The sequence below is a fragment of the Balaenoptera ricei genome, chromosome 11 (genome assembly GCF_028023285.1).
Source record: "Balaenoptera ricei isolate mBalRic1 chromosome 11, mBalRic1.hap2, whole genome shotgun sequence".
Taxonomy (NCBI): domain Eukaryota; kingdom Metazoa; phylum Chordata; class Mammalia; order Artiodactyla; family Balaenopteridae; genus Balaenoptera; species Balaenoptera ricei.
In genome coordinates this window covers 67,188,303-67,214,018 of record NC_082649.1, presented here as the reverse complement: position 1 = coordinate 67,214,018, position 25,716 = coordinate 67,188,303, and the positions used below count along the sequence as shown (strand labels likewise).

Below are 25,716 nucleotides of genomic sequence, written 5' to 3'. Positions count from 1 at the left end.
CAGGGGACACGGGTTCGAGCCCTGGTCTGGGAAGATCCCACATGCCATGGTGCAACTAAGCCCATGCACCACAACTACTGAGCCTGTGCACCTAGAGCCCGTGCTCCACAACAAGAGAAGCTGCTGCAATGAGAAGTCCGCACATCGCAACGAAGAGTAGCCCCCACTCTCAGCAACTAGAGAAAACCCGTGTGCAGCAGCGAAGACCCAATGCAGCCGAAAATTAAATAAATGAATGAATAAATAAATTTATTTTAAAAAAAAGAATAGATAATTTGAACAGACCAATTGCTAGAAGTGAAACAGAACCTGTAATTTAAAAAACTCCCTTCAAACAAAAGTCCAGGACTAGATGGCTTCACTGGGAAATCCTATCAAACATACAAAGAAGAACTTATACTGATCTTTAGCAAACTCTTCAAAAAGATTGAAGAGGAGGGAACACAGCTAAAGTCATTCTATTAAGCCACAATCACCCTGATACCAAAACAAGACAAAGATACTATCAAAAAAGAATATTACTGGCCAATATCTTTGATGAATATAGATACAAAAATCCTAAACAAAAATTAGCAAAACAAATCCAACAACACATAAAAATGATCATACACCATGATCAAGTTGAATCCATCCCAGTGTCAACAAACGTAAAACAATCAAAGTGATACACCACATCAACAAAAGAAAAGACAAAAACCACATGATTATCTCAATAGATACAGAAAATGTATTTGATAAAATTCATCCATTCATGATAAAAACTCACCAAAGTGGGTATAGAGGGAACATATCTCAGCATAATAAAAGACATTTAGGACAAACCCACAGCCAACATAATACTCAGTGGTGAAAACCTGAAAGTCTTCTGCCTAAAAGCTGGAACAGGACAAAAATGCTCACTCTAACCACTTCTATTCAACATAGTACTAGAACCCCTAGCCTCAGCTATCAGATAAGAAAAAAATAAAAGGTATCCAAATTAAAAGGGAAGAGGTAAAATTGTCATTATATGAAAATGACATGATATTCTATATAGAAAACCCAAAAGACTCCTTGCAAAAACAATTAGAACTGATAAACAAATTCATTAAGGTAGCAGGATACAAGATTAACATACAGAAATCTAATGCATCTTTTTACACTGAAAATAAAATATCAGAAAGAAAAAGTAAAAAAAAATTCCCTTTTAAAATTGCATTCAAAAGTGCTTAGGAAAAACTTGATCAAGGAGGTGAAACACTTAGATACTGAGAAGTATAAAACACTGTAAACTGAACATGATTCAAAGGAATGGACAGATATCCCATACTCTTCAATTGGAAAATTGAATACTGTTAAAATTTCCATACTACCCAAACCATCTACAGACTTAATTCGATCCCTATCAAATTACCCATAACATTTTTCAGAAACTAGAACAAATAATCCTAAAATTTACATGGAGCCACAAAATGCCCAGAATTTCCAAAGCAATCCTCAGAAAAAAATAGGGAGCTGGAGGAATCAGGGTCCTTGACTTCAACAGTACTACAAAGCTAAAGTAATCAAGAGAGTATAGTACTGCCACAAAAACAGAAATGTACATCAATGGAATAGGATAGAAAGCCCAAAAATAAACTCATGCACGTACGGTCTATGTATCTAGGAAAAGAAGGCAAGAATATACAATGGAGACATGACAGTATCTTCCATAATTTGTGCTGGGAAAACAGACAGCTACATGTAAGACGATGAAATCAGAGTTTCTTTAACACCATACAAAAAAATAAAATAGATTAAAAACCTAGATGTAAGACCAGATACTATAAAACCCTTAGAGGAAAACATATGCAGAACACTTTGAAAGAAATCACAGCAATAAGGTTTTTGATCCATCTCCTAGACTAATGGAAACAACAACAAAAAAATCAAATGGGACCGAATTAAATTCAAAACCCACAGAACGGGAGAAAATATTTGAAAATGATTCAAACACAAAGGATTAATATCAAAAATTTACAAATAGCACATACAGCTCAATTAAAAACAAACCAAAAAAACAAGCAAAAAAAAACCAAACAGCGACTCAATCAAAAAATGGGCAGAAGACTGAAATAGACATTTCTCCAAAAGAGACATAGAGATAGACACAGGCATATGAAACGATGTTCAAATTGCTGTAAGAGACATGCAAAATAAAACAACAATGAGATATCACATAATACTAGAAAGATGGCCATTATCCAAAACTCTACAAACATTAAATGTCGGAGGGGGCATGGGGGACTGGGAACCCTCCTATGCTATTGGTGGGGAAGAAAATTGGTACTGCCACGATAAGGAACATTATGAAGGTTCTTTAAAGAATTAAAAAGAGAGCTACCATATGATCCGGCAGTCCCATTCCTGGGCGTATACCTGGAGAAAACCATCACTCCAAAACACCCATGCCCCCAACGTTTACTGCAACACAATGTAAAATAGCCAAGACACAGGAAACACCAAAATGTCCACCGACAGATGAATTGATAAAGAAGATGTGGTACATGTATACAGTGGAAGATTAATCAGCTGGAAAAAAATGAAATCATGCCATTTGCAGCAACATGGAAGGACCTGGACATTATCATACTAAGTGAAGTGAGGCAGAAACAGAAAGAAAAATATCACACAATATCACATAGAGGTGGTATCTAAAAACTGAAATAAAATGAATTAATTTACAAAACAGAAGCAAATTCACAGACATAGAAAACAAATTATGGTTAAAAAAAGGGAAAGTTGAGGAGGTGAGGAGGTATAAATTGGGAGGATAATATTAACATATACACACTAAGATAGGTAAACTAGATATATCAACACAGACCTACTGTATAGCACGGGGACCCCTGTTTGACACTCTGCAATAACCTTGATATATGTGGGAAAAAGATCCACAAAAAAACAGACACATGTATGGGTATAACTGAATCAAGGTGCTGCACACCAAAAACAAACAAAACAGTGGAAATCCTCTATACTCAAATATAAGATAAAAATTCAATTAAAGACAAGAAAAAGAAAAGAAGTGTCTACTATATTCTGGGTAGGCCTCGGTGACCGGAGTGGTGTCACATGCCTGGAGCATGAGCAGTCTTGGGTCCAAAGGCCAAACTGTCGGGGAGCTGGGCAGGATGTGCCAGCAAATAAGACCCCCTTGTACCTGGAGTGCCTGGTCCCCTCTGGATGGGACCACAATCTCCAGATCCAGGCGGGCCCTCCAACAGCTAAACAGAGCCTAGTGCAACCAAAGGACGGTGGACCCTCTGGGCTGCAAGAGGGTCTCCTTGTCTCACGTCTCCTGGCGAGGGGTTCCCACCTCCAGCCTCCTTCCTTAGAGTTTCCCCACCGAAAAATGACAGCACCCTCTGCGAGGCGGTTTTCCAGGGATTGGGGTTTGTCTGGAAGGTGAAGGGTAAGGGGAAAGATGGCAAGGGACACAAGCACTGGGGTGTTTGTTCTCACACAGCCCACTCTAATTTACACCCGAGGAACAGGACTTTTCCATAGGGCTCCGATTGCCCGAGTTACCAGAGTTGGGCACCAAGAAATGCTGCCGCCTTGTGGCCGTTTCCCATAACAACAACTTGACAGCAGGTGCCTATAGGACACTCAATATTCACAAGGACTGAGCGGCTGCAAATGACACCTGCCCTCAAGAAACATCCTGCGGCACAGCTGTAGAGAACAAATGTATGGACACCAAGGGGGGAAAGTGGCGGGGGTGGGGGGGTGGGGGGTGATGTGATGAATTGGGAGATTTGGATTGACATATATACACTAATATGTATAAAATAGATAACTAATAAGAACCTGCTGTATAAAAAAAATAAAATTCAAATATTCAGAATAAAAATAAAAACACCTAAAAAGAAAGAAAGAAAGAAAGAAAGAAAGAAAGAAACATCCTGCAGTAGGTAATCAAAAAACAATTCAAAGCAGGGCCAACTTTCTAGAAGCCAATTCCAAGAGGGCAATTTTACTCCCACTGTTGAAAACAAAAGCATAGGAAAAGATGCTCAAGATCGCTAATAAGTAGAGAAAGGCAAATCAAAAGTACAACGAGGTATCACCTCGCACCAGTGACAATGGCCTTCATTAAAAGTCTACAAAGAATGATTGCGGGAGAGGGCATGGAGAAAAGGGATCCTCCAGCGCTGTTGCTGGGAATGGAGACTGGTCGCAGGCACTATGGAGAAGAGTGTGGAGGTTCCTTGCCAAATCAAAAAAAGAGCTACCATATGATCTGGCAGTCCCACTCCTAGGCATATACCTGGAGAAAAGAAGTCCTCGAAAACACCCATGCCCGCCAACGTTCAGTGTAGCATATGTACAATAGCCAAAACACGGGAGCCACGAAGATGTCCACCAACAGATGAATGGATACACAGGATGTGGTACATGTATACAATGGAAGATTAATCAGCCATCAAAAAGAATGAAATTATGCCATTTGCAGCAACATGGATGGAGGCAGACATAATCATAATAATTGAGGTGAGTCCAACACAGAAAGACCAACATCACAGGATATCACTCAGACGTGGTATCTAAAAATTGATAGAAATGAACTAATTTACACAAGAGAAACAGACTCAGAGACTTAGAAAACAAACTATGGTTACCAAAGGGGAAAGTTGAGGGGATGAGGAGGGATAAATTGGGAGGCTAAGGTTAACATATACACACTAAGATAGGTAAACTTGATAACCAACAGGGACCTATTGTAGAGCACGGGGAGCCCTTTCAGCATCTGCAATAACCTTTACATGTGTGGGAAATGAATCCGGAAAAATAATAGACACATGTATGGGTATACATGATCAAGTTGCTGCACACCGAAAACAAACACAATACAGGAAATCCTCTATATGCCAATATAAGATAAAAATTCAATTAAAGAATACAACAATGACAACAACAAAAAAAAAAAAAAAAAAAAAGAAGGAAAGAAGAGCGTATTATATGCCCATCAGCCCTCGTTGAACTGGACTGGTATCACATGCCTGGAACCAGAGCAGTCTTGGGTCCCAGTGCTGGACTGTCCAGGAAGCTGGGGAGGATGTGCCAGCAAAAGCGCCCCCCTTGCACCTGGAGTGCCTGGTCCCCTCTGGATGGGACCACAATCTCCAGATACAGGCGGACCCTCCAACAGCTACATGAAGCCTAGTGCACCCAAAGGACGGTGGACCCTCTGGGCAGCAATAGTGTCTCTTGGTCTTACGTCTCCTGGCGAGCGGTTCCCACCTCCAGCCTCCTTCCTTTGAGTTGCCCCACCTATGGATGACAGCACCCTCAGTGAGGCGGTTTTTCAGGGGTGGGGGTTTGTCTGGAGGGTGAAGCCTAAGGGGAACGATGTGAAGAGACACAAGCCCTGGGGTGTTTGTTCTGGCACAGCCCACTCTTAATTTACAACCCAGGTACAGGACTTTTCCCTAAGGCTCTGGTTGCCGGAGTTACGAGTTGGGCAGGAAGAAATGCTGCCACCTTGTGGCCATTTCTCGTAACAGCAACTTGAAAACCGGTGCCTACCGGGCCCTCAATATTCACAAGGCCTGAGGGGCTGTAAATGACGCCTGCCCTTAAGAAATGTCCTGGGGTAGGTAATCGAAAAGGAATTCAAAAGAGGGCCAACCTTCAAGAAACAAATTTCTAAAGGTTAAGTTTACTAGCCCTGTTGAAAACAAAAGCTTACCAAAGATACTCTAGGTTGAGAATTACTAGAATAATGCAAATCAAAACTGCAATGAGGTACCAACTCATACCGGTCAGAATGGCCATTTTTAAAAGTCTACAAATAACAATTGCTAGAGAGGGTGTGGAGACAAGGTAACCCTCCTTCAATGTTAGTGGGAATGTAAGTTGTTCACTTCCATATTGGAAATCAGTATGGAAAACAGTGTTTACATTCCTTAGAAAACTAAAAACAGAATTACCTTATGATCCAGCAAGTCCAGTCCTACGCATATATTCAGACAAAACTATAATTCAAAAAGATACATGCACTCCTATGTTCACAGCAGTACTATTCAGAATAGCCAAGACATAGAAACAACAGAAATGTCCATCAATGGAGGAATGGATAAAGAAGACATGGTACATATATACAATGGAATACTACTCTGCCATAAAAAAGAATGAAATAATGCCATTTTCAGCAACATGGATCCAAGTAGAGATTATCATACTAAGTGAAGTAAGCCAGAAAGAGAAAGACAAATACCATATGTTATCACTTATATGTGGAATATAAAATATGACACAAATGAACCTATTTATGAAATAGATACAGAATGATGGACACAGAGAACAGACTGGTGGTTGCCAAGTGTCAGAGGATTGGGGGAGGGATATAGTGGGAGGTAGGGTTTAGCACTTTAAAGCTATTATACATAGAATGAATGAACAACAAGGTCCTACTATATAGCATAGGGTACTGTATTCAATATCCTATGATAAACCATAATGGAGGGACTTCCCTGGTGGCGCAGTGGCTAAGAATCTGCCTGTCAATGCAGGGGATACAGGTTCGTTCCCTGGTCCGGGAAGATCCCACATGCCACGGAGCAACTGAGCCCATATGCCGCAACTACTGAGCCTGCGCTCTAGAGCCTGCGAGCCACAACTACTGAAGCCCACGTGCGTGGAGCCTGTGCTCCGCAACAAGAGAAGCCACTGCAATGAAAAGCCCACCTGCCACATGAAGAGTAACCTCCGCTCATTGCAACTAGAGAAAACCTGCATACAGCAATGAAGACCCAACGCAGCCAAAAAATAAAAAAATAATGTAAAAGAATATTAAGAAAAGAATCTACATATTTGTATAACTGAATCACTTTGCTGTACAGCAGAAATTAACAACGTTGTAAATCAACTGCACTTCAATTTAGAAAACTGATTTTAAAAGATTTTTATATAAATTGAAAAATATAAAATAAAATTATTGAAAGGAAATAGGTCTTTAGGTTTCAGAGTAGTCTAAGTTTTATTACATATGAATCAGAGAGCAGAAAATATGAAAGAGGGCTTCCCTGGTGGTGCAGTGGTTAAGAATCTGCCTGCCAATGCAGAGGACATGGGTTCGATCTCTGGCCCGGGAAGATCCCACATGCCGTGGAACAACTAAGCCCATGTGCCACAACTACTGAGCCTGCGCTCTAGAGCCCGCATGCCACAACTACTGAAGCCCACACGCCTAGAGCCCGTGCTCTGCAACGAAGAGAAGCCACCACCATGCAGAAGCCCGTTCACCACAACGAAGAGTAGCCCCCGCTTGCCGCAACTAGAGAAAGCCCACGTGCAACAAAGAAGACCCAATGCCGCCAAAAACAGAAAAACAACTCTGACCAGCCTGCCTCACAAAGTTGTTGGGATAATCCCAAGAAATAAAACTTTCTAAGCGCCAAAGCACTCTTCTCAAGGATAATGACTCACTCATTGGTACATCAATACTATTGTTTTATCTCAGTGTGTCCCCAAAACCATACTGCCTTGTCCACACATAGTCCATGTCCAAGTTCATGTACTATACAATAATACACACTTGAAAGAAGAGACATAGGTATGAAATAATTCAGAGAAAAATTTTTTTAGAAGAATGACTGGGGAAATGTACTTGAAGCAGATCAAAGGCCAAGATGGTATGGAGGTTTGCATGGCCAACATTCATTGGTATATTGTGACCCTCAGGGTATGTGATAAGAATAACTCCAGGAAGACAGATCGTGATGTAATAGGGCCACAACGTTTGTCAAGGCAGCAGGCATTTTGTTTTGTGGGCCCCCTCAGGATTCAGGGTTCACTTACCATCAGCAATGGGCCATACTTTGTGAGAAAGGCTTCCAGGGAAAAACAGGCCTGAGGCATGGTGAGGATCTCCAGAGCATCCTCATCCCAACAATTCCACACTTTGACACTTCCCTCCAAATCCACCGTGAATGCAAGATGCATCTGAAGGAGGGTCACCAGATGCATGATACTAGACTGCTGGGCTTGACCAGATCATAGTACCCTAAAGAACGAGAGTAACACTTCACGTGTTCAAAGAGCTCTTCACACCTACTGCCATTGTTTCATTCTGCAAGTGTTTTTTTTTAAATGAAGTATAGTTGACTTACAATGTTGTGTTAATTTCTGCTGTACAACCAAGTTATTCAGTTATACATATATATTTTTAAATATTCTTTTCCATTATGGTTTATCATAGGATATAGATATATATTTTAAATAAATTTATTTATTTATTTTTGGTTGTGTTGGGTCTTCATTGCTGCACACGGGCTTTCTCTAGTTGCAGCAAGCGGGGTCTACTCTTCATTGTGGTGCATGGGCTTCTCACTGCGGTGGCTTCTCCTGTTGTGGAGCACAGGCTCTAGGCGTGCGGTCTTCAGTAGTTGTGGCATGTGGGCTCAGTAGTTGTGGCTCACAGGCTCTAGAGTGCAGGCTCAGTAGTTGTGGTGCATGGGCTTAGTTGCTCCCCGGCATGTGGGATCTTCCTGGACCAGAGATCGAACCCATGTCTCCTGCATTGGCAGGCGGATTCTTAACCACTGCGCCACCAGGGAAGTCCCTATCATAGGATATTGAATATAGTTCCCTGTGCTATATAGTAGGACATTGGTGTTTATCCATTCTATATATAATAGTTACGTCTGCTAACCCCAACCTCCCACCCCATCCCTCCCCCAACGCCCTCTCCCTTGGCAACTATCAGTCTGTTCTCTATGTCCATGATTCTGTTTCTGTTTCATAGATAGGTTCATTTGTCATATTTTAGATTCCACATATAAGTGATATAATATGGTATTTGTCATTCTTTCTGACTTACTTCACTAGGGGTGATAATCCCTAGTTACATCCATGTTGCTAAAAATGGCATTATTTCATTCTTTTTTATAGCAGAGTAGTATTCCATTGTATAAATGTATCACATCTTCTTTACCTATTCCTCTGTCGATGGACGTTTAGGTTTTTTCCATATCTTGGCTATTGTGAATAGTGCTGCCTTGAACATAGGGGTGCATGTATCTTTTTGAATTATAGTTTTGTCTGGATATATGCTCAGGAGTGGGCTTGCTGGATCATATGTTAATTCTATTTTTAGTTTTCTGAGGAACCTCCATGTTGTTTTCCAGTATAGTGGCTGCACCAACTTACATTCCCACCAACTTTGTAGGAGGGTTCCCTTTTTCCCACACCCTTTTCAGCATTTGTTATTTGTAGACTCTTTACTGATGGCCATTCTGACTGGTGTGAGGTGGTACCTCATTGTAGTTTTGATTTGCTTTTCTCTAATAATTAGCGATGTTGAGCATCTTCTCATGTGCCTATTGGCCATCTGTATGTCTTCTTTGGAGAAATGTCTAGTTAGGGTCTTCTGCCCATTTTTGGATTCAGTAGTTGGGTTTTCTGTTGTTGAGTTGTATGAGCTGTCTGTATATTTTGGAAATTAAGCCCTTGTCAGTCGCATCATTTGCAAATATTTTCTCCCATTCTGTAGGTCGTCTTTTTGTTTTGTTTATGGTTTCCTTTGCTGTGCAAAGGCTTGTAAGTTTGATTAGCCCATTTGTTTATTTTTGTTTTTATTTCTATTACCTTGGGAGACTGACCTAAGAAAACACTGGTATGATTTATGTCAGAGAATGTTCTTCCTATGATCTTTTCTAGGAGTTTTATAGTGTCATGTCTTAAGTTTAAGTCTTTAAGCCATATTTGGTTTATTTTTGTGTATGGTGAGAGGGTGTATTCTAACTTCACTGATTTACACATGGCTGTCCAACTTTCCCAGCGCCACTTGCTGAAGAGACTGTCTTTTTCCCATTGTATATTCTTGCCTTGTTTGTTGAAGATTAATTGACCGTAGGTGTGTGGGTTTATTTCTGGGCTCTCTATTCTGTTCCATTGATCCATATGTCTGTTTTTGTGCCAATACCAGGCCGTTTTGATTACTGTAGCTTGTAATACTGTCTGAAGTCTGGGAGGGTTATGCCTCCTGCTTTGTTCTTTTTCTTCAGGATTGCTTTGGCAATTCTGGATCTTTTATGGTTCCATATGAATTTTAGGATTATTTGTTCTAGTTCTGTGAAAAATGTCATGGGTCATTTGATAAGGATCACATTAAACCTGTAGATAGCTTTTGGTAGTACCTGCCAGTGTTTATTTGGAAGCCTCTTCCAAATCAGATCCATTTCTTGCTTCTGGGAAAAGAAGCAGACAGTTCTCCTAAACATCTCAATCATTTAAGAGGTAGTGAATATGGAAAAGGAACTATGCAATATATTCCAAGGCAGGAACTCACTACATGACTGATATAAAGAACCATCAGACTACCTGGGCTCAAATCAGTTCTGCCTCTTACTAGCAGTGTGATATTCCCCAAGTTACCCCTGTGGCTTCTTACAGAGCTGTTGTATTACATTTCACAACACATGAAACAAACTTAGAATTCTGCCAGGTACACTGTAAGAGTTCAAAGTCATCAACTATTATAATTGTTATTCTGTCAACAACCTTGTACACTGCAATCAAGACAGAAGAGTTTCCCTTCTAGACTTTTCTTTAGCCTTTTAAAAATTGTGAAGTATATCGTACAAGAGCAAAGAACAAAGTTCAATAAATTATTACAAAGTGATCAATATAACTACTTCTAAGCCCTCTTGTTCTTGCTCATTTACTAACTCCCCCAACCTTTCAATGTAATCACTATTTTGATTCCCAACACTATAACAGTTTGCCTGTGTAGTATTATCTACTGTTGTATAATAAATCATTCCAATATTGGGTGGCTTAAAACAACAACAAGCTTTTGTTATCTCACAGTTTCTGGTAGCTAGAAGTTCAGGTGCAGCTTGGCTAGGTAGTTCTGGCTCAGTCTCCTGTGAGGCTGAAGCCAAGTTCCACTTTCAAGATGGTTCACTCATAAGGCCGGCAAATGTGTGCTGGCTACTGCAGGAGTCCTCAGTACTTCACCACACAGACCTATCTGTAGGACTTGTTGAGTGTCCTAACATTGTGGCTGGCTTTCTAAGAGCCAATGACTTGAGAAGGAGTGTTTTATGATTTAGCTTCAGAAGTTATGCACCATCATTTCCACAATATTGTATTGGTTACAAAAGTCAGACCTATTCAATGCAGGAGTGGACTACAGAAGATCATGAATACTATGGGACAAGGAATATTGAGGGCCATCTTAAAGGCTGGCTGACATAGTACACCTTGTACCCCCTAATGATTTACCTCTCTCCCACATTCAAAATACACTCACTAAAAAAAAAACAAAAAACAAAAAACAAACACTGTCTCCCAATACCCCCAAGTATCTCATACCATTACAATATCATTCAAAATATAGGATCTTGTTGTTTAATTAGGCCTAGGTGAGGCTCTTTAGATTCAGTTCATCTCGATGTGAAAATCTTAGAACTAAGTATACGAATTTTTGTCCCCTACATTCCCGAAATACAAAGGTAGGGCAGGCATAGGACAACATTATAGACACTCTCATTCAAGAAAGGAGAAAGTGGAAAAATTAGGTGGTTTGGGGTGGTGGGAAACACCAAGGAATCACCACTACACAGAAAATTTGAAATCCAATAGAGAACACGCTTGCATTATTAGGAGTCAAGGCCTGGGAAAGATTCTTCATGACTCTTGGCTTCACTCTCTAGGCTTTTGGTACTGTCTTCTGAGTTATCTTTCCTTTTCCATATATGGTAGCCCAATTTTGTAGCTGAGTAGTTTTTGAAGTCTGCTTATTGCCTGTAAAAGTTTGGGATTCAAACGACTCTTTTCCTGGGACTTCCCTGTTGGCACAGTGGTTAAGAATCCGCCTGCCAATGCAGGGGAAATGGATTTGAGCCCTGGTCCAGGAAGATCCCACATGCCGCGGAGCAACTAAGCCCGTGTGCCACAACTACCGACCCTGCGCTCTAGAGCCCACGAGCCACAACTACTGAGCCCACGTGCCACAACTACTAAAGCCCGCACGCCTAGAGCCCGTGCTCCGCAACAAGAGAAGCCACCGCAATGAGAAGCCTGCGCACTGCAACGAAGAGTAGCCCCTGTTCGCTGCAACTAGAGAAAGCCCGCATGCAGGAACAAAGATCCAGTGCAGCCAAAAATAAATAAATAAATAAAAAGAATACTCAAGATTTCCAAAGAGAAAATATATGAATAAATGGAGAGACAGTCCATGCTCCTAGATTATAACTTAAGTATTATGACTATGCTAGTTTCTAGACTCTTCTAAAAATTCATTTCATTCCCAATCAATATTCCAGTTGGACTGAAGATCTTTGATAAATGAAGGACACTATGGATAAGTTAGTAGACAGCTGGCAGAACAAGAGGAGATATTTGCCACACCTAAAAACAACAAGCTAATATGTGGAATGTATATGCAAAAAAGCAATAAGGAAATACACAACAAACCAATAGAAAAATAGGCAGAGGCCATGGTTTTATAGAATAATAAAGACAAAAGACTAATTAGCATATGAAGGATGTTCAAAAGCTCATGGATAACCACACAAATTCAAACTAAAACAATGAGATACCAATTTGCACCTGTTATAGCAAAAATCAAAAGGCTGGGTAATGTCCAATGCTGGTGATGAGTTGAAAATATCTGTACTCTCACTATCTGTGGTGATAGGGAAGACTGTTACAGTCACTCTGAGGAGCAATCTACCACTTCTGATGCAAAGTAAGTAATTAAATATATATGTATCTGATGGTCTAGCATTTACCACAAAGAAATTCTCTCATACTTGTAAAGTGACATACTTGTTTACCGCAGAGTTATTCATGGTGGCAGGTGGCAGGTTTGGGGGCAGCCTGGGTGAGACTAGTCAAGAAATCAAGGTTAGAGCTGCATAGAGTTCTATGCAGCTTTCAGAATAAATCAGATGTATACTTAGCAATATGGTAGATATCAAAACATTGCACTGAGAGAAAAAGCAAGGGACGAACTAATACAAGTAACACAACATTGTAACATAAGTTAAAAATAAACAAACACAAATATATATTTTGCACAAACACATGTAAGCAAAATGATATGCACTGAACTCATTAAAATGGCTGGCTATGGTGTATGGAGAAAGGGAATGAATGAATGAATGAACGAATGAATAGCAGCCCCTCCCCACAGTCCTTCACCAAAGCAGAATAGAAACTCTATTTTTTTTTCCAGTTTCTCTGTATTTTTTTAAAAATTTTTATTGGAGTATAGTTGCTTTACAATGTTGTGTTAGTTTCAGGTGTACAGCAAAGTGAATCTGTTATACATATACATATATCCACTCTTTTTTAGATTCTTCTCCCATATAGGCCATTACAGAGTATTGAGCAGAGTTCCCTGTGCTATACAGTAGGTCCTTATTAGTTATCAATTTTATATATAGTAGTGTATATGTGTCAATCCCAATCCCCCAACTTATCCCTCCCCACCCTCCCCCAGAAACTCTGTTCTTGACAAGATCATAAAGAATATGGTATCTCCCACAGGGGGACTAACAATTATCACTGATTGATAGTCAACCATGTATCCTGCACTGTCACATGCTTTGCCTGCACCTCCTCTCCTGTGTTTCTCACAGCCCCCACCATGAGGAAGCTGTTGCTATTAGCTGCATTTCATATTCAGAGATGCAGAGGTCAAGAGGGAGATGTGACTTACCCAAGGCCACAGAGCTAGGGACTAGCAGGGCTGAGTCTTGAACCTGGAAGGTCAGTTCTAGACTCTATTCTTTTACACCACTTTCTATGCCTCAAATAACAGTCTATGTGCCTCTGACCGGACTCTGCTTCATGTCAACTCCACTGTCTACCCTCCACCTTTTCTGCCCCATGTAAGTTCCTATAGGCTCTTCTGGGGTCCAAAGACTCACATAAGCATCCGCATCCATAGCTCTCCTCTTCTCATTCCACTCCATTTTGTGCTTTTGTTCTTCTTCAATGTCTAGGATGTCTCTAGACTGCCTTAATTCATAGAATAATTGCTCAGCATTCCTCTTGCTGGACTATGGGTATAGTTACCAGTATGGTAGTTTTTCTCTTAATTTCCCCAAATTTGATTTATCTAAGCATATATTTCCCTTGCAGGAAAAATCCTGAACTTACCATTAAAGAACTTACTGAATCCCCAGATGATCAAGTGAAACACGACGACTGCCTTTATATCCCTTTAGAGGAGAATGCTAGTGCTGGAGGGAAGCAATAGCTACGATCAAACTCATTGATTTGCTTCTTCAGTAAATGATTCTCTTTTTCTATGAATTTGTTGTGTGTGTTTGTTTTTTAGATCTCACATATGAGATCATGCAGTATTTGTCTTTCTCTGTCTGACGTATTTCACTTAGCATAATGTCCTCAAGGTCCATCCATGTTGTTGCAAATGGCAGGGTTCCCTTCTTTTTTTATGGCTGAATTATTCATACACACACACACACACACAGTCTCACAGCTTCTTTATCCATTCATTAATCAATGGGCACTTAGGTTGTTTCCATGTCTTGGCTATTGTAAATAATGCTGCTATGAACATGGGGATGCAGATATCTGTTCAACATAGTGTTTTCGTTTCCTTTGCAAATATTCACAGAAGCAGAATTGTTAGATTATACGATAGTTCTATTAACTCTCTGAGGAATATTCACATTGTTTTCCATAGTGGCTATACCAATTTACCATCCCACTAACAGTGCACAAGTGTTCCCTTTTCTCTACATCCTTGCCAGCATTTATTATCTCTTATCTTTTCAATAACAGCTATTCTAACAGGTGTGAGATGATATTTCATTGTTGTTTTGATTTGCACTTCCCTTATGATTAGTGATGTTGAACATCTTTTCATGTACCTGTTGACCATTCATATATCTTCTTTGGAAAAATGTCTATTCTTGCTGTATAAAAATTAATTAATTAAAATTCAAAAATTCAAAAAAAATAAATAAAATTACATAAATGAGCTCTTTAACATTCGGTAATTCTACACTGTTCTTTTATAACTTATATTTATGTTCCACTTCCCCATAAAATGTTATCCAAATGTAATACTTTTTATGTTTGAAAAACATTTTATTGATCACATCTTTGTAATAAAAATATGTATGTATTAAAGTAAAATTTAAAAATTAAAAAAAAAAAGTCTATTCAGGTCCTTTGCCCATTTTAAAATTGGATTGTTTTATTTTCCCTAATGAGTTGGGGAAGGAGCTCGTTTCACATAGGGTTCCTGTCTCCTGTTCAGCTGGGTTGTTAGCTGGTCTGCTAGGGCTTCTCCTGGAGTCCAGATGATTGTGAGAGGGAGACGGGGTGGTGGTGGCAATGCTGGCTAACTTATTTCCTGGGTCATGGTGGTTATTGTGTTTCTGAGGTTTCTTTTGCTGTGCCCTAGGGCAGGGCTTTACTGAGCCACCCATCTCATGACTGAGAGCTTTGCAACTTACTAAGGACTATTCTCTTCCATCTTGGGAAGGCTGGGATGACTTGCTGAGTGAGGTTGCTGTGTTGGGACATAGAGGTGTGGTCACAATGACTGGGACTTTCATTGCCCATCTTCTGAGACTTGGAGGTTTGTTCAGGCTTGCTGTTATCCATCATATCCTGTATTTAGGGAAGTTTTTCTGGCTTACTAGGGTTCCTGTTGTCTCATGTTCAGTACTGGGTGGATTAATTTGCTGGCCTTCACTCACTGTGTCAACTGACTTGTGCATAATCTGAGTTGCTACAACTCCCCTTGTCTGTGGCTCATAGTTGAGTGAAGTACTGGCTTGTCATTTGTGGAGTCAGGGTTGGGAGTCTAGGGTTCCAGAATCAGAGGTTAGAATTTATGGGTTGGTGTTTAGGGATTAGAGGTTGGGATTAGGAGGTTAGAGGATGTCAGTGGCTCAGAATCTAGAAACAAAGTCTAGGGTTAAAGGGTTATGAGTTTAGGGGCTAGGGCTTGGGTTAGGGGTGGAAATCTGTATCAGAGATATTAAGGTTAGAATGGTGGTCAGGGATCAAAAGTGTCCAAATCAAGGGTCAGATATTTGGGTGGTGGTTAGGGACTGGGGTGGGGTTAGACGCTAGGGCTGCACCAAGGGCCTAAGGTTTAGGACTTGAGTTTAAGGACAAGCGTCATGGTTTCAAGGTTAGCTTCAGAAGAGAATGAGTCAGGGTCAGGGTCTGAAGAGCTAGGGTTAGGTTACAAGTCAAAAAAGTTAGATCACTGTCAGTGATAGGGTTAGGGGCTTAGGAAATAAGATTTAGGGTAAGGTTAGGGACTAGGGTTGGGATTTGTTACAGTTAGGGAGGCAGGGTGAGGGTAACTCCCTCTTTTTCCTTGCTGTGGACAGGTTCTCCAAGTAGACAGAAGGCAGCAGGTTCTATGGTCACATAAGCCCCAAATTCCAGGAGATAACATGTCAAGGTTTCACGCCAACTCTCTCATTGCACGCCCCTTTTGACCAGGACAACACCAGGCCCTGAGATTCAAGGAATCAGTAGGGGAGGGATATGCCAATCTCCCTCTCCTGCAGGCACTATCCTGTATCTGCAAGTCGGGCTCTTGGGGTCCTCTTTACCTGGCTCAGGGAAACCACCTTTTCTCCTCTGAGGTACTCTGCAATCTTACTAATTGTGTTCAACAGATTTCTAGTCATACATACACACACACACACACACAGACACACATCCGCACACACATCCACACATATAGAGAGGAAGCTAGTGATACGGCTGGAGGGTTGCTAGCCAGATTCTGCTCTCTTCTTTAGTAAGGCCAGAAGAAAGGGTGGGCTAAAGCAACAAAGTTAGGTGCAAGTTCTCAGAAGAAAAACAGAAAAGGGTAATGGGAAAGAGAATGATGAGAAAGGATGTTGCTTTAGATAGTAAAGTCTGGCCAGGCCTCTCTGAGGAGATGACACAAGGCCAAGGAGGGAATCAAGCAAATACTGGGGAGATGAGCTTTCAGGCAGTGAGCACCTCCTGCGGGGGCCTTGAGGTGGGAACAAGGTAGTGGAATGGTAGGAGGGGAGAGCGGTTTGTGAAGGCACACAGGTCAGGAAAGGTCAAGTCAGACAGTATTTTAAGGGCGATGGTGAGAAGTTTGGATTTTGTTCTCAATAGAATGGGAAAACACGGCAGTTTCTTTAGGCAGAGGAGTGATGTGAACTGCTTTATATATTAAAAAGATGAATCTGGTGGTTGTATGAAAAATAAGCCACAGAAGGGTAAGAATAGATAATCCATGTAGAGATGAGGCTGACTTGGGCTAGGAAATGGTAAGAAGAGATTAGATTCAGGATACAGTTGAAGGCTAAAACCAAAAGGTTGGCTAATAGATTGTTGAGGGGAATGAAGCAAAGAAAGGAACCAAAAATATGCCTGAGTTTTTTGGAAAATTTGATAGCTAATGACAGGAGCTGAGTTCAGGGGATCAAAAGTTCAGTTTACGACATTAACAGTAAAAGAAAACAATATACATTTCATCTAAAAAGTGAGTGTGGGGGACTTCCCTGGTGGCGCAGTGGTTAAGAATCCGCCTGCCAATGCAGGGGTCACGGGTTCGAGCCCTGGTCCGGGAAGATCCCATATGCTGCGGAGCAACTAAGCCCGTGCGCCACAACTACTGAGCCTGCGCTCTAGAGCCCGCAAGCCACAACTACTGAGCCCGTGTGCCTAGAGCCTGTTCTCCACAATAAGAGAAGCCACCGCAATGAGAAGCCTGCACACTGCAACTAGAGAAAGCCCGTGTGCAGCAACGAAGACCCAACGCAGCCAATAATTAATTAATTAATTAATTAAAAAAAAAAAGTGACTGTGAAGGTATTGTAAGTGTACTTTTTTTTCACGGAAAATATTTGTTTCAGCAGTTGTCAGCAGAGATGGTGATTCAAAGCTAGACAGAAATGTCTATCAGTGTTTTTAAAGCAAATAATCTCTCTCAATCAGGGGCTTATTATCTATTCATTTTGTGAATATTCATGCCATTTCCTCTATTTTAATCTTCCCCTTTCCTACTTTCAGGGTAACTATTGTCAAGAATTGTGAAGAGCCATGGATTTTACCCTACTTTCAAAAATACTGGCAGAAGTCACAAAACTGAATCAGAGATAAGAGTTTATTACTCTCAGCAAAAGTAATATCCAGAATGTCAGGTTATTTGCTCTGGTTCCTTAAGCCCCGATTCCCACAGGGCAATGTGGAGGACCAGGTAACAGCTACACACACCGTGGGTTCCATTACAAGAGAGGAACCCAGGGACAAGCGCACAGCTCTTTTGAGCAAGCAGCAAACACTGTAGCAAGCAGTAAGTAAGTCAGAATCCCTCCCCTGGAGACGAGCAGTTATGTGGTGGTCACTCTGACCTACTTAGTTGCCTATATGACCCACTACAGATACTTCTCAGTAGCAGAAATGGGTCAGCCTTGCAGTCGGGAACACTCAGCCAGAATGTACAGGGATGCTCAGGGCCCATAGTGGACTACGTCTCCTAACAACTAGTCAAAACATTTAAACAAAAGCATCACTGACTCTCAAAAAATTCTCCTATTCTAGGCTCACTCTGGTGGAGTTGCCTCGGAAATAAGGTTTGCTCACCAGATTATCTAAGGTACTATTTATATAGTGAACTCAAACTAAGCACAGTGCCAACAAGTAAATTCAGCTTTGCTCCTTTGCATTTTAAATATTCTAATATGAATTAATTCTAGAGCTACATTAATATCATCTTGAAGCTATATGGTGAGATTTCAAATACAAAGTCTATAAACATTAAAAAAAAAAAAGTCCCAGCATGTTTTACATAATGATGTCTCTTTCTCATTCCGGTGGTGCGATCTAAGCACTGTGTAGTGTGATCTTGGTGATGTATGAATCTGACACAGAAGTCCTGCTGACAGTACACACTTTGTGCCAAATTCAGAATACAACCATAAAACCACTCAGAAGGACCTGACTGCGAGGTAAGTAATCAGCATTTGAGGCAGATAACAGAACTTATTTCTACAGATTCTGTTCTTGTCACAGTGAACTATTCTAACGTGCTCAGAAGTTGATAAAACTTTCCACTTTACAAATACAAAAATTTTGAGCAAATAAACAAATACTCCTTGTCTGCCTCTGAAGGGAATTAATAAATTAGGAGGTATCTTAAAATCTAATGGAATAAGATCTTATTCTAATTGTCTTTTAGAAAGAATATTGCTTATTAAGTGCTCACATATACACACATATGTATATTTTTACATATATATTAAAAATTTTTTAATTTCTTAATGTTGGCTCTTTAGGATTATTTTTTCCTAAAGCTAGAAATCAGGAAAAAAATTTTACATAAAAATTTAATGGCCTTGGTGACTAGGTTATAAGGTAAGAAGCAAAAAATTACTCTCGAACAACTTAAGTTTTAAAGCTTTGTCTTTTCTATAGATGCAGTGAGAAAGATTTAATGCCGTTAGACATTTTAGATTGGGGCTGGCTGTAACACCTATTTTATAAAAGGATAAGTCCCATTTAGCATCTGGCTCCCCTGGGAGTGCTACTGAGATGTCTGCTTTGGTCACCTTGGGTAGAGGTTGGCCTATTAGAAAAAGGAGGACACAAACACACCAAGATACATCAGTGTCTCTTCTTTGATAAGGTGGGAACACTCAGGAACAATCAGTCAGTCTTAGAACCTCACGGGAAAGGACTATTTCAGGTGATCTTAATCACAAATACTGTTCTTAAGCTATCAGACATATAACCAAGGATATAAGCTTCCCAGTTTAAACACGTAGTGATCCAACTTTGAGGCTCACTAAAGGGCCTCCAGAAACAGATGGCTTCTAGAAGTAGACAGTTTCCTTTTGCTATTTTACCAATCAAGAAGATCATACTAAAAAAAAAAAAAAAAAAAGATCATACTATTGGTAGACAGTTTCCTCCCTTATATTTTATTATTTGTCTCTTTCTCCTTTTTTTTTCTCTTTCCTTTTATGTTAATTTTTTTTTGTCCTTCACTGTCAATTTCCAACTCCTAAATTTATTATCTAGCTTTTCCAAGTACTCAAAACAAAACCCTCGGTTACTCTCATGTTACTGAGAGACCAACATGGTTACTTATCAAAAGGGACCAAAGACACTGGATTTCACTGATGTGTACAAAGACATTTTACCCTGGCTAGGTGACTCATAATTCAACTATGATTCAAACAGAAAATTAAGGGACTTCCCCAGCAGTCCAGTGGTTAAGACTCCGCGCTTCCACTGAAGGGGGTGTGGGTTCGATCCCTGGTTGGGGAACTAAGATCCCACATGCCACATGGAGTGGCCAAAAAAAAAAAACCCAGCAAATTAAGGTATTTCAAACCTTGGAGGCCCAATAGACTACAATAAATTCACTGGCTAGGACAGTCTTCAACTACATACTGACCTGCTAAAATGAGGACTGTGCAACTGCTAACATATTTTTTTAATACCAGGGTTTATATTACAGAAGTAAAACAATCAGTTAATCAATTGAGAAAGAAAGCCACTTCATTAGCTAAACTTGACTAAACCAATCCTTGGGACTTATTCTCCTGATTAAACAGGTCAATGAGTAAGTTGGATATGAAATGGGTTCCAAATATGTTTAATAGTATTTAGGATTCCCTTGCTCTTTTTGCCATCTTCTGCTGTTTAATATTCAGGGGTCTAAATACTGTTAAACAGCCATTCCCCTCACACAACATTCAATTCATGTTACTGCCTCAGAAGGACACGAAGTCCTCGGGGCCAATTTGGATTAGAGCTGAAGCTGACTAAAAGGGAGACGTTCAGAAATTCTGATAAGGGAAATAGTATAGACCTCGAAGAACTATGATGAAGGTGCTTACAAAGGATATTGATAGACAGTATTTTTCCAGAGACCGCCTGACACATACACATGAGCTAATCTTCTAAGGTCTTCTGGAGAAACTACAGCCAAGTGAAGCTGTATTATTTAGTAATCCATCCACTTGCTCCAGGGCAGAATACCCTAACTGGCTTCTTTGTTGGCTGCTAGCTAATCAGCAGCTTATCCACAGAAAACAAAAGCCACAATTTTCAAACTACTGTAACAGGGAAGAGCCAAATCTGACAACATGTTGGATCTGTTTCTTTTAGTTTAACCTTTGCTTCCCATTGCTTTTGTTCACTAAAAGGATACTGTCTATACATAATGGCCTGCCTCAGGAACCCTGCCCCTCTGCCTGAATGTTAAACCAAAGTGCCTTTGTTCAGGGAAACATCCGGACCCTGTTCCACCTGTGGATGGCTGCAAGAAAGAAGAAATTAACACATCCCCTCCCTGAGGCTGGCCATTACAGGGGATATTTGCAAAACGTATGGTCTTTTTACTTTACTTCCTCATCTCCTCCCCATCTCTGTGCTAGAAAAGAAAATGGCATCCAAAACCCGATAAGATGGTTATTTTGAGACTTTAGTCTGCTGGATTTCTGAATAAAGTCGTATTCCTTGCCTCAACACCTCCTCTCCGATTTATTGGCCTGTTGTGTGGCGAGCAGACCGAGCTTGGACTCGGTAACACCACCTGCAATTTTCCTTCTTCCCTCTCTACTTTTTCTCTTATAGAAATCCTGTTTTCGCTTTTGCTGGATTAAATCAATCAATCAATCAATCAATCAATCAATCAATCGTTTTCCCTTGTATAAAGTAAAAGTTTTAAAATTATTCTTTGACAAGGGGAGGATTGGTTCTTGGCCTCCTGTTTTCTGTCTGCATTTTCTCCCATGGTCAATTCTTCAGACATATGAGAAATGGAATATTTCCTGCCATATCAGTAAACAAAGGATGTCACAGTCATCCGCACTTGCAGCCCTCCAATGAGAGCTGGTGAGCTCTGAGGGAACTCAGGAAGGAAAGAATACCTGCCATCTAGCAGCCATCAGACTGCAGCCACTCCGTACAGTGAGCCCTGAGGAAACTCAGGATGTGAAAATCCAGGATACTGGCCCCAGACAGCTGAGGTGCATATCACAGGAATGATTTCAGTGAGCCCATACTCTTGCATCTTCCTGTACATAGAAAAGCGCTAAATTCCTTAACTTGGGATATCTGGTTTTCTTTAATTAACAATAATCTTTTGATGTTCCCGACTACCTGCCCTTTGTTACAAAACGTCTATATAACCTGGCTCCCTGCCTCGCCTCCTTGGAGCAGTTTTCTCAGGGTTACTTGAGATGCTGCCTCCTGGGCTTGAGGTCCTAAAAATTCCTACCGAATGAAACATAACTTTTAGGTTGTGAATAATTTTTAAGTCCACACATATTTCCAACCATCCCCTCTTTGACAACTCCCAAACCTAACCTTACTCAATCACCAACAAGCTAGTTCTGCTTGAATGTACTATCACTGCAAACTCACCACATCCCAAACTGAAATTATTTTCTTCTTGAAGCCAAGCTCTTGACTAATTCCCAAACATACAGGTTGCAACTTGTCTGTATGTTATTTTCATACTATTACTATTAGAAAGTAAATGCTTCTTGGCCTGATCCCCTGGGTCCACGAGGAAGGATTTCCCCTGAACACTCCTGGCCTCTTGGCACACCTCTGCTCTCCTGGCTGAAGCTTCAGGGACAGAGAGCCAGGCAATTGTAGCATGGCTCCTTCCTCCTCCCTTATTTCGAGAACCACTTAGCCACAGATTCTGCTACTCTAGGTGGGAAGTTTTACAGGAGTGGGCGCTGCCCGTGGCAGGAGTGGAGGAATAAGATTTATTCAAAGGAATGTTAGGATCTGAAGATTTGGCAGAGAATGTAAAAAAAAGAGACCAGGTAAGGAAATGTGGGGATCACAACATCACATGTAAGTTGAGGCTATGATGGGACCAGTATCTGAGGCACTTCAAATGCTTTTCAAGTTAGCCATGTTGAATATAAGGCCAACACTGGCCTTGGCCTTAGTGAAACAGGAGGGAAGGAGGCAGGGCACAACCTTGGGAAGAATGACATAGCCCGAGGACATGACATAAACTGATTAGAACCAAATGGGTCCAAGATGGAGGACAAGTCAACTTCCACTGGACCTTGAGCCTCCGCATATGCTCACTGTAACACAGCAGCAAGCTAAATGACACACCCACAGGCGCCATGACAGTTCCAAGACCGACCAAAAGGATCAAAAAGTGGGCAGTGGCCCAATTCCTGGAAATCCCCACCCCTTCCTGGAAATCCCCACCCCTTCCTGAAATAGCTGGAATACTCCTCCCACTCATTAGCCTATGAAATTACCCACCCCTATAAAAACTGACAACCCCATACTCTGGTGCTTTTCTCACCTTCTGAGATGGCCCACACTCTTGTCTGTGGAGTGTTTCTCTCTAAATAAATCCACTTATTACCTATCACTTTGTCTCTCACTGAATTCTGCAATGAGACATCAAGAACCTGAGCTTCATTAAGTCCTGAAACCAGGTATGTGACCTCAGTTGGAAGACTGTGGGTTTTGGCCGGGTGAGTCCGGCTGCATGGGTTCAAGTCCCAATCAGGGTTTTGGCTGGGTTCGAGTCCTGGCCGCATGTCCCATTCTGGATTTAGGCTGGGTTTGAGTCCCGGCACGTGGGTTCAAGTCCCAATCTGAGGTGCACGGTTTCACACGGTTTCATTAGCACACACCCATAGCCTTGTGGGGCATCTGCAGACCCTAAGCAGCAGAGGGGATCTCAGTGAGGCAGCCTTGCTGAGGCACAGATTTGACTGTGGGGAAGTCTTTCCCTCTACAGGCCTTTTAGACATCAGAGGCAAAACAATTATTTGGCCCTTTACAATGCTTTTTAGCTAGTTCGACAGGCCAGGGGCTTTAAGTCACAATTAAGTTCCACATATGCTAAGAACACAAGTGTGTAAGCTCCGAACTTTAGTACCAGCCTAGCAGGCAGCATGGAAAGGTTGTCCCAGATTCCATCCCTTATGTTCTGAGCCATACTCAAGGCCAAAGGACAAAATTGGAGGAACGCATGCATTTTTTTTCTACATGGATTAAGGGTCACTCCGCACCTGATGGTCTGTTTTTCAAAAACTCTGGCCATGGTTTTACAGTTCTGAGATTTACACTGCAGCTTCAATTGTAAAAGAGTGGTAGGTTTTATTTATAACAAAAAAGAAACAGTGCCCTGTTACCACCAAAACATGCCATCTTCTTAGACTGAAGTAGAAAAGACATTCAATGAAATGACCACAGCCACAGAAGTTGAAAAGATAATGAGAAAAGCCTAGGCCTGAACATTGTTTCGAAGAATCACATATGTTCAGAAAGACCAGGAAGAAAGGCAGAGCTTTAGAAACCTGCCCTATCAGATTAGGAGCAGTGCAAGAATGAAAACAATGGAAGAGACACTTTCTTAAGAGAAAGTTGACATCTTGGAAAACAGCTGAGAGGCAAATTTCATTTCCTCCCCACCTTCCACAGTCCAGCAAAGGGCCAGCCCTATGGGTCTTCCTTCTCTCCAACAATAAAATGTTAGAAACTCAGTGAGCCTTCTGGAAAGGAGTACAGGAACAGTAGAGAGAAAAACCCTCAAAGAGAAGTGCCTAATAGCAATGCTACTCCTCACCTGACACATTCAGAAGCTGAGGACAGTATCTTGAGGAACACATAGCAAAGGTCTTGATTCTCATTGGGTCCCTGGAAGAACAAACTTCAGGACAGCAGATTCAGGTAAAAAAAAAAACCTGCTGAGAATGAGTCTCAACTGAAACATGTCGGGTAAAGGAACTCCACCCCCCACAGCCCCACAGGAGACAGGTGTCCTGGGCATGAGCAACTCCACAGCAGAAGGCAGTGGCCCCTGAGCACTGCTCACAGGGGGCTAGGGAAGCTGTGTCATTAGAGCCCACCCTCAAGGCGGCCCTGCGGTGCCAGAAACCCAGGACCCAAAGGGGAAATGGTATTAAGTAATTTAAATATGCTGGATGAAAAAGAAAGACATTTCAAAAATCTCAAAGAAGACCTGGTTGGGGCTGCCGCTACTACTGTAAATTAACACTGCACGAAGGCAGCATCGTCTTAAATATCACTATCTAGAGACAAGACTAGACACAGGTAGATGTCCCTCTGGATAGAATGAACGTAAGTCATAATTAACCTCTTAATGGGTGATTCTCCCAACTGAGTTCAGACTTACAAGTTCAGAGTCATAACTGGTATAGAATTACTTCAGTCCCAGCAAAACTGAATCAAGAATTTTCCAGCTTATGCACCCCCTCACAGATATAACTGAGTATCGGTATCTTTTGACAGGTTTCTAGGGACAAAATTTCCCCTGCTATATCTGCTAGGGGCTGGGGACTAATTCTGTGAATGTGAGGGAATGCTGCGATAATTTTATAGGTCCTGTCAACTATTTAGATTTTGTTGTTGCTGTTGTTTTAAGTGAGGCTTATAAGAGACTAGGTATTGAACTTGGGTAGCACAGGGTTAGAAGGCAGGTGCATTAGGTTCTCACACTAAGTTATATTCTTCAACAGTTCCATCAGTATTGACATTTAGTCTCCACCTGCCTGCCGTTCCTCTATTTCTGTTAGTTATGAGCCCCGGTTTAGAAAAAGGGTGTTATTTATTGAGTCTCCCCCTAAAATCACATCTGCCCGTACTTTCATAACGTAGGCTTACTGTTGAGGATGGTCAAAGCAACTATAAAATAGAGAACTAAAACCTTCTACAGTGTGTGTAAGACAGACAGAA

At 41.1% G+C, this 25,716-nt stretch overlaps 1 long non-coding RNA gene across 5 annotated transcripts in view; it reads right to left on the bottom strand.

Moving 5' to 3' along the window:
* Positions 1–25,716, bottom strand: part of LOC132374971 (uncharacterized) — a 103,237-nt gene that overhangs the window by 29,725 nt on the left and 47,796 nt on the right. The gene's annotated exons all lie outside the window — the stretch shown is intronic.